The sequence below is a fragment of the Plectropomus leopardus genome, chromosome 22 (assembly GCF_026936395.1).
Source record: "Plectropomus leopardus strain MGB_pleo_1.0 chromosome 22, ASM2693639v1, whole genome shotgun sequence".
NCBI classification, from domain to species: Eukaryota; Metazoa; Chordata; class Actinopteri; order Perciformes; family Serranidae; genus Plectropomus; species Plectropomus leopardus.
Genome location: NC_142197.1, coordinates 13805712 through 13818495, shown reverse-complemented (window position 1 = coordinate 13818495; position 12784 = coordinate 13805712). Strand labels below are relative to the sequence as shown.

At 39.2% G+C, this 12784-nt stretch overlaps 1 protein-coding gene across 1 annotated transcript in view; it reads right to left on the bottom strand.

Moving 5' to 3' along the window:
* Positions 1–11627, bottom strand: part of syn3 (synapsin III) — a 128919-nt gene extending 117292 nt beyond the window's left edge. The window contains exon 1 of the mRNA XM_042511037.2: positions 11466–11627. The gene's annotated coding sequence lies outside the window, so the exon portion shown is untranslated. The remainder of the gene's footprint in view (positions 1–11465) is intronic.
* Positions 11628–12784: the final 1157 nt, after the last annotated feature.

The window sequence follows — 12784 nt, the reverse complement described above, 5'->3', positions numbered from 1 at the left end:
AGGACTTTCAAAGGATCTGTGGAAACCCTGTCTCTGATCTGTCTTGCCCGGCAAACATTTGACTCTCAGATTTTAGGAAGTTCACTGACATCTCCCTCCTCAGTAAAGGAATGTAAAAAACACCTCTCAAATGACAAACTTTGCACAGATACATGTCAAGATCAGACATGTTAAGGGACAAAAACAGAACAATTTTTTGTGTAGAGTGGGACTTAAAACATCAAAACGGACGGCTCAGCGTTCTTTAATGATGGGAAGAGCAGGATAAAGCCACACCAGACTCTGGGATCCCTGCTGGTGTACAGTGTGTGCTGTTACTTATTCTATATTTAAAAATCTTGTTTTTGATGAAGACACAGCCTAAAGGAGACAGCAGTTACTTTCTATTTTTTCAGTTTTGCATCTTTACTGTGATTCTGCTGAATGTCTCACATATTCTGATGGCTGTGCTGTGAATTTACACAGCAAAGCCTGTTGGAGCTGTTGACGAATTAGATAAAGACATGCAGTGCTGTCATTCCATCTTCTGTTTCTCACTTGACATGTCCAAATTATGCAATAATGACGAATGAGCATTTTCAAATGTAACCACAAACACACCAAATAGTTAATTGTCTTCATGAGATAAATGATGTGAGGTGCACTATAGGGTTACTTCTGAATGAAAGATGTGCTCCTCAATATTTTTTTTTAAGTACCAGCCTCTTGTAAATACCATTTCACAGCTTAAATAAAATCGTGGACAGCATCTATTTTTGGATTTGTGGAAAATTGATGTTGATTTACTGCTGATCTGCGGACATCTGGCCTCCCACATGTAACTGACTGACTGATGCAATGAGCAGTGTTAAATGTGTACACCTGGGCCCTACACTATGCCAAATGCCTCATTTTCCAAAGGAGGGGTTTGGGGAGAGAGTCATTTGTTTGTACTTTATGCAGCTAATTCATTTATATATTTTTTAATGTTTTTAATATTAACTTAGAAGCTAACTGTCTATTATTTACTTTGGAGTTAATACATCTAATTTGTTCCTCCTCTTGTCTTTAGTTAGGTCAGTTTACTGTAAGTGAAAGGGACGCAATACTTCCGGACCTGACAGGGCAACATATCTAGTCCAATTTTAAATGCTAAAGGAAGATGAAAAATGTGTATCACGTAAGAACAAAAGCATGTGGAAAACAACAAGTGCAGCTGCAGCATCAGCTCAGCCTCTACTTGCAGAAAACAAGAGCTTTTTTTTCTGAGGACAGCGTATTTTGTGAATTCTTTGGAATGAAGCGCCGTGTATTCACACAATAAACAGCAGCAGCGTGGCAAAGTGCCGAACATAAAATGTGCGCTGAGCGCTGCAGATTTGATGTTTCTTGTGTTCGTTGAGAGTTTTAAAAATGATTAACTTAGAGTAAAATGCTGCGGTCATCACTGTCTCTTATTACCGAGCTGCCCAATTACAGTGGAGGAGGAGCAGGCCGAACAGCCTACCCAAAAGATCTAACATCCTGCAACAACTGAGGTGAAACAATACAAAACGACACATTATATACATTTAAGGCAGATCATCAAGATTTATATTAACATTTAAATTAAACTAAAAACAAATAATAAATCAAGAAAATAGTCAATTCAACAATAAAGTATTTCTACACACAAGTACCCTTTAAAAACCCTCATCTCTTATTATGTTTATGCTACTTAATACCATTTACTATGACGTGTTTAGCATGTTTAATGACTTTTATATGCGCTTAAATGGTAATCTAAAATGATAACTGCCTCTAGCATCCTCATCCAGGCTCTCACAAAACCCTCCTCACACCAAGACGCTAACACACAGTCATTGTCCAACACTGGTAAACTGTAACGAGCTTAAAGGGATCAGTGTGTGCAGCCCTGCTGTGCAGCAGTCAAACATGGCTTTTATTATTCATGACAGTCTGAGCTGGGGGGCTGGAAGTGTAACCAGTAAGAGCAGAGGGTCACTGGACTCTCGCTGAATTAAATTGAATGGAGGTGGAATAGCAGAGGGACCAAATCTTGGGATGGGAGGTGGCGTTTAACCTGTCCCAAGGCATCCTGGGGGATTATAAATATCTGCGGGGGACTTGCTGCCAGATGGATGTTCATGGCAGTTACTATCCTTGAGTTTGACAGTAAAGATTCCTTAGAGTCAGAGCTGTTGCCATGGTTACCATGAATTGCCCACCTGTCCGTCCATATGTTGAACTCTTTAAGGTTCAGAGCAAGAAATCTCAGCAGCTACGGACCACTTAGAAAAGACGTTTGACACAATTATTTATGGTCTCCAGGACGGCTGGGTATCGCTTTGTTTTTTTCCCAACACTGCTGCTAAAACAATGTTTTTAAAGAGCTACTGGTGCCTAAACGGTGTCTGAATCAACACTTTCAAACAAATAAAGGACAAAACGGTTAACAACACTAAAGCGCAGCTTTTTTTACTTGCAAAGGCAAATTAACATTGAAATTATTACAGTATACTTAACAGTTTAAGGTACACTTAAATTTATAAATATGGAAAAATTAAAATCATTATTGATAAACTGATAAACACTGAAAACTGATAGCACCGTGTAACAGGACTACTAATTAACACATTTTGATTTGGGATCTGTAATTGCCTCACTAACTCAAGAGAGACTCAGCACACAGACATTTCTCTATTATCTGATTAGGAGTAGATGTCACTGCAAACAGAACAGTTGGTCCACCTTAACAGTCCACCTTAAGGGAGCCAGGGTTAGGCTAACTTAGCTCACTAACTCTAGTGTTAACACCCTTTACTTTCATCAGCAGGTGACAAGCAAGATATGGGAGCTTGAGGAGTTGACACATTTATTCACTGACAAACTGCCTAAACTGTTCATACACTGAAAAACCTCATAATTTCATAATCTCTGCTTCACACACACACACACACACACACACACACACACACACTCGCTCCCTCTATCTTTCTCTCTCACACAACCTGGCACCAAAATCTGCGTTATGATTGGTTTCAGTACCTCAGCCTACTCCCCATCTAGAGATTTTAGTGACTTCTTGTCCTTTCCTTTATCACCAACGTCAGGCTGAAATTCCACCTTAACCAGCTCTTACTGGTCTGTGGAGGTTATCACAAAAAACAATTTTGAAATTAAATCTGCTAAATTCGTCAGAGGATGAACCCTAATGTTTTTTGTAGCCACATTATCGTTCTTTTTTAAACATAAGAAGTGGAAGAAGAAAATCTCCACAGGAAACAGAAAATATCTAAATATATATAAACATAATGAGTAGAGTGCCACAGAATCTAATCTTATTCTCTTCAGATCCTCCCAAATTTATTTTTTTGACCTCTTTCTAATTCCATCTTGGCTCCAGGCTCTGAGAATAATGAAATCATGGTTTTGTTTTTGTTTCTGTCCATTGCCTTCCTCTGCCCTTAGCTGGATGAATTGGGTTTATAAATTATGTTTCAGTTAAAATGAGACTGTGAGGCTGCATATTAGCTGCCTTCTGCTTCTGAGTTTTAACTTTAGAATGATTTGTCCCTACAGCATTTCAGATTATTTGTATTTTTTGTTTATTAATCAGTCAGTAAGCTTATTTTTTTAACTATGACAATGAGCTAAATGATTGAATTCTTTAATGTACTTTTTCTGTACTTTGTCCACACTAGTGTTGGCCATGGTAGTGTCTCGATGGATGTTACTGTCAGTCTGTCAGTCCATCACTTCGGCCCAGACAGAAATATCTCAATTATTGAGAACAAAATCCAGTCACACATGTGCAAGTCACATGCAAGTCTCAAGTCTCCAGCTAGTGCAGCCTGCTTACCCCTATTTATACCCCTTATTGATAATTAACATTTTGTGGCGATCATGAAATTCCTGTATGACCAACAATGCAGAGTGGGGCTCTGAAGTTTAGCCTAAACTTGAAATGTCAAGTTTCATTGCTAATACTTTACCAGCCAATAAGCTAATAAGTTAGCTGAATAGACAAATTCATTTCTGTTGGTTCTGTAGCGACAGATGAGGTTGGATGTTGTGGTGGTCATGTCACATGTTTTTTGGCTGCAGATGTTTGCATACTGCTGTTCTTTTTTTTACTACCGCCAACATAATTCTTGGATTTATATTAGATCATTTTTGGACTAGCCTTCTCCTTGACAGCTGTCTCAAGCATCGGTCTCTGACGCTGCATTACATCAGAAATCTCCCCACTATGTTTAAAAAACAAAACGTAATATCTCAAAATTTAGAAATGCAAATTAAGTAATTTCAGGTCTAAGTCAAGTCTCAAGTCATAAATAGCAAGCCAAAGTCAAATTGAGTTTTTAATCAATATTAGTCAAGCAAGTCTGAAGTCCTAAAATTTGCAACTACTCAGGTCAAGTCATGTGACCCAAATATACTCCATCAGGTCCCCTAGTAATACTGTGTGAATAGGGCTTTGGTCTTAGTTACTTCTACACAGTTTTGCACAGTATTTAACTCAATTAATGCAATATTTATGAAGCTAAAACTACAGTTAGCTTCTGTTTAGCTTATCACTGTCTCGTGCGCTGTTCCTTGCTCGTGTTGTTTAAATTTCATAGGAGCCAGCGTATTCATTCTACAGACTGTACCAGCAAAACAATCCGTTTTAAAGCATCAGATGAGCTACAGTGTTTATACTGTTGCTTGGCAACCCGCCCCTTATTTTAATGATGATCCTACATGTGTTGTCGAGGCCCAACTAAAAAACGGTCTGCTCCACTTCTCAGGGAGCACTGACGGTGGCATTATGACTCATCATTGTGTGTCTAGCACTCTGCCACCATCTTAATGTTGATACTAAGAGGCTAAATATGACAAGAAAACAACTTCAGAGGAGCTTTGCTGTGACAAACTGTCATGTATATTAACAATCTCAACATTAAGGCTCCAATCTTGAATACATCAAGCACTTATGGATCTTAAACCTCTAATGTAAGTGCACCGTGTAAGCTGGCATCTGAATACTGCATTTTGTTCCCGGCATCATGAAACCAAAAGAGGTGTGATGGGTGTGATGTTTAACACAACAGAGTCTGCTTCTGGTGTGACATACAACATATTGAATTGAATTGAATTGATTTATTTGATAGGGATGATGCAGTTAAACATAGTTTCATACAAAGCATGAAGCTGATGTGCTGCACAGAGAGTTTATAGTTACTGCTAATGTCCAACTTTTATTCCTATATATGCGTCGGCATCATTTTCTAAACAGTAATACTGGCATTAACATGGCAATAGCAGTTATTCACCTTCTGCACGGAGGGTAAGGAGCTCTTAAACCTCATTGTTTTCCCAATCTGTGGACATTTATGCCGCTGCTCTTGCTATTTGAGTTAGCTGTGAACTGCTACTTGCTGCTTTTTAAATCTCTTCGGGTGGGTCACACACATAACACGTTATCAAAACGTCACACCCATCCTGCCACTGTCCTGTGTATTCAGACACAAGGCTCGTTCAAGATGACCTGCGCCTCGCCTGAAAAATGGACAAGAGCAGGCGATCGCAGCAGGACCCAGTGACAAAAAGCTGCGGTCATGTTGGACAGTTTTCTGACTTTTCTAACAGCCTTCAGACTGTGATGGGAGTCACAGGAACACTCTCATCCTGTTAGATCTGATTCTGTTTTATTAAAATGTTTTCAGACTCTTTAAACTGTTTCTTTGCAGTCTCCTTTTGTGACCCTGTAACCTATTAAATTGCTTTACAGGCAATCTGTAATTTCTTTTTGTGCATCAACCATCATTTCCAATGAATTCTCATGTAAATCAGCATCATAGCATATCTTTGCTGCTATATACAAATCAGCTAAGCACACCTGTCACCCCAAAAACTACATCAGTAAATGAAAACATCAGCCTGATAGTCAGAGGACAGAAATACAAGACAACAGCTTTAAAACAGATACAGTCTGGGCTTCCCATCTGTACTGAAGTCTTTGTGTTGCTAAATACTTCAATAATTAAAACTATTCAGTGTTAATATTTAATAGACTACGTATAGTTTATGATCTGTGATATAAATAGTCTATATTTAGACTCTGACTGCACAGTGTCACCATCACACTGCAACATGAGTCTGTCTACAGAATAAACCTTTAAATCAGACAGATAAAAGCAAAATCTCTCAAATTCAACAAAAACAGAAACTTTGTACAAAGCGTTACATTTTTTCAGGCAACATCTAAACCACTGAGCTTTTCAAAGCCAGGCACTTCCCATCATTCCCTGGGTCTTGCAGTCAGTGAGAGCAACTGCAGCGCCAGTCTCTAAAAAGCTGCAGCCACCTTGATCTCTTGAGATTATCGTCATTCACTTTTGCATGACGTCAGAGCATGTCAGGATGAAGCCAGACACGAATCTAAACTACACCGCTGTCACTACGACTCCTGACACCTTACAGGCAAGACGACTCTGTCGCCCCATTCTGTGATTGTAATATACAGGACGGCGAGGCGGCATATTGGCGCAATATTCCTGTAGCATGCTCACATAACATTAGTTCAGTGCCGTTCTTTTTTCCAGTTCTCGCTATAAGGGTGACATAAGCCAGTATTCAGCATCTTTAAATCTAACCAATTTAATGAAAAATCACAGTAATATTCAGTAGTTTCTCATAAACTTAATCCTTTGCACATTTCAGCGTATCATGACACACTATAAGGAATCACTGAATCCCACCTTAATTAAATCTTTTAAGGGTGGGAAACTTTGAAAGGCTGATTAACACAACAGAACTGCTCTATGTTCAGCGAAGTAGGGGACACAATACAATAAGCGATTCCACAATTATGACCCACAAGAAACATCCCTCACATCAGAAGTGGATGATACTCACAAAACAACATCTTAAACTTCATTAATAGGGTTCATTTAGAACACATCCAGCATGTTGTCGCCTCTGCTGTGGCGAGACGTCTACAGAGAAGATGGTGTTGAGTTGTTGTGGGAGGCTGTGTGGAGGCCTGCTGCTTATTTTAATCAGCCATTGCAAAACTTGTAAAACGGCAGCTTGTGAAGACACTATTAGGCTTAGGCCGCTGATTTCAGTGCTGTGAAACGCTTTCAGTACACTGGATCTATTTTGCACACACTTTAGAGGCTTTTTTCAAATGTAAGTGCAACCAGACAAGACATTATAGGAGAATGGGGACATTAATGACAATACAATACCACACACAGGCTATAAAATAAAAACACGGGTATATCTGAAAATGTTGCTTTTTCGTCGTGGCCATCCGTCCACATGCAAAGTGCATTTTAGGTCACTGAAAATGGATCTTTTGTAAAATTTGTTCAGGGTTAAGATTTTCGTCTTTGTCAGTGCGGACAAGGAGAACTGAATTTGGGCTCGTACCATCAGATAATGGGCTGTTTTCTTTATCGAGGCATCAAAAATGAGGCAACATTTCGCGCAATGGAGGACATAATCAAAAAAAGGGCTGTCTCTAACCTCGGTAACAGGAGTTCTTATGTGTAAATACATAAAGGTACTGTATTTTTTCTTTTTTTACTATATCAAGGAAGAGATGCAAAAAAAATGTGCTGCAGAGGTCACTGCCCCAGTTAACTTTTTCCAGGCTTCAAGTTCTGACTGGCCAACAACATCTTATTTTTCATCGCATGGCTTTAGGATTACGGTTATATCGTTGCCTGCATGCTCTTGACATGCACTTTAATTAAATTTTTTAATTTTCATCTGATGATTTTTTGTTTTCGTAACAGTGCTTGTGTGGATGGAAATTCTTTGAGAATGAAAGAGGGGAAAACAAAACCCGTGTCTGCGAGGACTAAGCCTATGAATCTTGCAGCTTTCTGCAAAACTACCCAGCAGGAATGAGAAAGTCACCCTTCGACTGTGAACCTTGACGGGTGCAGTGACAGAATGTGCCCGGCAACACAACAGTCCCAGCTCGCTGTGAGAGTGTGTGCAGCAGCAGCAGCAGCGAGGAGCTGGTGAGGCGAGGAGTCACAGCCGAGTCACCACGCAGTGACCTCACTGCACTTTTCACTGCAGACACCTCATTAGTATCCACACACAGACAATGAAGCAGGAGGCAGCACCAACCTCAGACCCTATACATACGGGACTGTTCCAGAGATTTTCGGTTAAAAGCAACAATTTATCTGAGCTCAGTGGAAAAAAACACTAGTGGAACAAACCAGAGCATACATTTTTGCATTTAAAGGCAGAAATGGAAGACACTGAACAACAAAATATTGGCTTTTAGCACTTCAAAGCAAAGCTTTACCCCAACTCAATACAGTACACCATCCACTCTATTCATATCTAAGTTATGACTAACAGGCTGTTGATGAATCATTTTCATATAAACAGCATCAGCAGCATATTGATTCAAAGCTCCATTCACAACAAACCAGCCCCCACATTACTACAACTTGTTTCTGCGTCAAAGTCTCCTCCCATCACAAAGTGGACACTTTTCTCCACAAGGTCTGGTGCACACAGAGAAGCATCCAACCAGCTGATGAAGGACTGAAAGGTCACTGCTACTTTGTAATTTATCATTTCACCAGTAGAAAAGGGGATCATTAGTGGCTGCAGCCAGCCTTTCATGCTGAGGACTATCTGTTGGGAGACAAAATAGATAACTGGTTATGGAGGGAACACTTGTGCCTGCCTCCTCATTGCCTGATTAATATTTCATAGTGTTTATTTTACATTATGGCGTCATTATCACCAGGATTCAGGGCTGAGCTGAAACACTGCATCCACTGGTAGAAAAATTGTGTGTTCATGCAGACCCCATTACGTACAGAAAGAAGCTGGAAACAGGTTCTGAGAACATTTAAGTGACCATTGTACTCGTCTTGTAAAAAAACCATAAGAGGCCAAGATTTGTATTTTTTTTGTATGTTAACAACATTGTATGGCAGCTGGGTTTGACGGGGGGGAAAATACTAACTTTACCCTCCCAGCACCAAGCATAGGAGATAGCATAGCAGAGTAAGCAGCTAGCAAATAATCAGCATAGCACCAAAGCTAAAAAGATAAAATATAATAGATAAATATAAAATATTTCCTTTGAGGGGTGGAAGAGAACAAACATGGTTCATTAGGGCTAGTTAAGACCTTAAGACAGCTCTTTTGTCTTAAAGCATTTATAAGACCATTGTACACTACCTGCCTGGCAACAAAGCTAGTTAGCAGCTAGCTAGTGAATATAGTGGACTGTTAACCCTGCTGAAAAAAAACAGCTAAAAAGTTATGCTAGCAGCTGGTTCTAGTTGGTTTTAACTGATCTAAGATGGTCTTAGATGATCCTGGGTCCATCTGAGACCATCTTTGACCAGTTAAAACCAACCAACCAACCAGTTCTTGCTGGTCTTTGAGGGTTTAGTGACCAGCCTATCAAGCTGCACACATCTGTCTTTATGCATACCCCATGACACTGTTATTTCTGTATACTCAAGGACACTGGTTTCAGGTTTACAGGAACTTACATAAATAAACGAGCTACACTGACTATTGCAAAATGGTATGACCAGCTACGCCATCAAAAATGATGTAGTAACATACCTTAAACTGGCCAGAACTACAAAGCTAATTAGCAACTAGTGACTGAATATAGTGGAGCATTTAGCCACCAAAGAAGCAGATGTGTCCCTCAAGACTTGATAAAGACAAAACAAGAGCTAAATATTTCTTTCCAGGGTTGGTAGAAAACTATAAAGGGTTTCAGGGAGCTGTTTTGTCCTAATAAAACTAATAAAACCACGTAAGACTAACTTACCTGCCCATCACCAAAGCTAGTTAGTGGCTAGCTAGTGAACACAGTGGAGCATTACCCATAAAAGAAGCAGATTTTGACCTCAAGATTTGGTGAAGACCAAACACAAGAAAAATATTTGGTAGAGAACAGTAAAAGAGCTGCTTTGTCTGAAAAAAAACAATAAAACCACTGTACACTACCGGCTGAGTGCTAAACAGCTAGTTAGCAACTAACATTAGCTAGTGAACACAGTGGAGCTTTAGTTACTAGTAGAGCTAAATATATCCTTCCTGGGTTGGTAGAGAATAAATAAAGGTTTTAAGGAGCTGTTTTATACTGAAAACCAATAATATACACTACCAGCACTTAACAGCTAGTTTTCGGTCAACGTTAGCTAGTGAGAATAAAGGCGCATTTAGCCATGAAAGAAGCAGATGTTTCCCTCAAGAGTTGGTGAAAACCAAACAAGAGCTAAATATTTTCCTCCAGGGTTGGTAGAGAATAAATAGGGGTTTCAGGAAGCTGTTTTGTCCTAAAAATATTGATATTAAAATTACTGTACAACTACCCACCCAGCGCCAAACAGCAAGGTAGCAGCTAACGTTAGCTAGTGAACATAGAGGAGCATTAGCTGCAAGAGAAGCAGGTGTTTCCCTCAAGAGTTGGTGAAAACCAAACAAGAGCTAAATATTTATTTCAAGGGTTGGTAGAGAATAAATAGGGGGTTCAGGTAGCTGTTTTGTCCTAAAAATATATATACCTAAATCACTGAATACTACCAGCACTACACAGCTAGTTTTCGGTTAGGTTTAGCTAGTGAGTACTGAGGTGCATTTATCCATGAAAGAATAAAATCACTACCTGCCCAACACCAAACAGCTAGTTAGCCGCTAACATTAGCTGGTGAACATAGTGGAGGAGATGTTACCCTCAGGATTTGGTTAAATTACAGCTAAAAGGCCTTAAACACAGCTAAAAAAAAAATGCTAAATCAGTTTTGTATCCACCAACATTTAATGTGTAAGTCAGCTATTAAATATTTGCTAACAAGTTCAAATAATAAACTTAAAATATGACACTTGTGCTCTGAGGTATTGTGTCTAAAGCATGTTTTTACTATTAATGGAGTATTTCATAAGGGTGGTTTTCTTTGGGCATAGTTAGTAAAAGAAAAGGGGGTAAATGCTGTACAGTTTAGAGAAACTATCAGCTTCATTAGAGCTCAAAGGCTGCAGCTGCGTCAGTTTCACATCTCTAAATAGGATGCGCGGTGTTAAAGATTGACCTCTAAATGTGAGTAAAGTGACTTTATAATCCGCCTCTCCTTTGTGATCCCCGGTCACAATCATGAAATGGATACCCCCCCCCCAAACCTCCCTCCCCTAATGAAACGCTGAGCGGAGGAGTGACAGCACTGGAGGCTGCAGAGACATGGCTGAGGGAATCCCTGCACAAACCCACTGAGGTACATCACCGAGCTGCCATTCAAACCAGCCTGACACAGCAAAAACACTGCAGCTTATCCGAGGAATTATGACAACAACAAAAAAAAAAACATTAGCTTTATTGTGTGAAGCGGCTAGTTTTTCCTAAAAGCACAGCCCGCAGCGGGAATCACACACGCCGACTAATGTTTTGTGTCTTCACAAAAAAAGGATAGAGGAAATAAATGCGCGAAATGATTTACCTGAGCGGCTGTCAGTGATGAGGAAGTGTCGGATGATGACCCTTCTTCTTCTTCTTCTTCTGATTCTGCTGCTGCTTCTTCTTCTTCTGCGCTCAGGTCCACGGTCCTCCTCAGCCTCCAAGTCAAGCCTCCTCTCTCTCTCTCTCTCTTTCTCTCTTTCTCTCTCTCCCTGCTCTCTCCACAATGCATGCCGGGAACGTGAGGGGTGTAGTGAATTCATTACTGCAGTCGCTCCATGAAGCTCATTGGCCGACAGGAAAATTGTGGGCGCATCTCTCACTGTAAGGGGGGTCAAATGTGAAGCAGGGGGGGAAAAAAGGGCGAAAATGCATCAGTTTTTAAATATACCGGTATGTTGTTTTATTTTCCACACACCCCTGAAATGTATCTAATTTTTTTTATTTTTTTCTGTCAGACACCTAAACCTTGGAACCTTGAGCAAATTGATGCAGTTTCTTTTAAAGCATGGAAAACTGTTCAAGAAATTGCAAGAAATCAATAAATTTAGAAAAAAAAATGTTTTAAGATAGGGCAAAACTATGAGGAAAAAAGAAAAAACGACTACATTTAAAATTATCATGAGTACACAATCAAAATAATGTTAATTATGTTAAATTGCGTATAATTTTAAGAATCATAAAGGTAATTTTCTTGATTTTTTATCGATAATTTTGTTGGGTTTTTTTGTTTGTATTTTTTACTGATTGTCAGGTAATTTCTTTTACTTTTTTATAAATTTCTAGCAGAGTTTTGGATCATTTTTTTTCTGTTGTTCCTCATTGCCTTCTTATCATGTTTTTTTTTTTGTTTGTTTTTTTTAGAGCCAATTTGCTCAAATAAAAATATGTTTCATGAAAAGAACATAGAGTTTTTATAGACTGTGGTATTTTTCTCTTTTAGGTCGTCATGGGACAGTTCAACTCAAGCTGTGGTCAGCTAAAAAATACTGATAAATCCACTGTAAGCAGTCTTCTCAAGCACCGAACAGCTGAAGCATTTTGCAGCTGAGGAGAAAGGTATTTTTTCTCAGGACTTTGTTAGACCATGCAAGACAATTTAAGACATTTTAAGATTTTTACGGACCCTGTTTGCCACATCAGCTTTATGAGATGATAAGCATATATCTGTCAGTGTTTACAAATTGTGATATCAAGTCAAAAACATTTTTAAAAATGCTATTTAATTGGCATGTTGCTTTAAGGCAATTTCTCACGTGAGATAAGAAAGATCTCATTCCTACAGATAATATTTAGCCTGTTTACACCTGGTATTAACATGCATGTCAGTGACGCTGTTCTGACAGTGCTACAGGAGATATC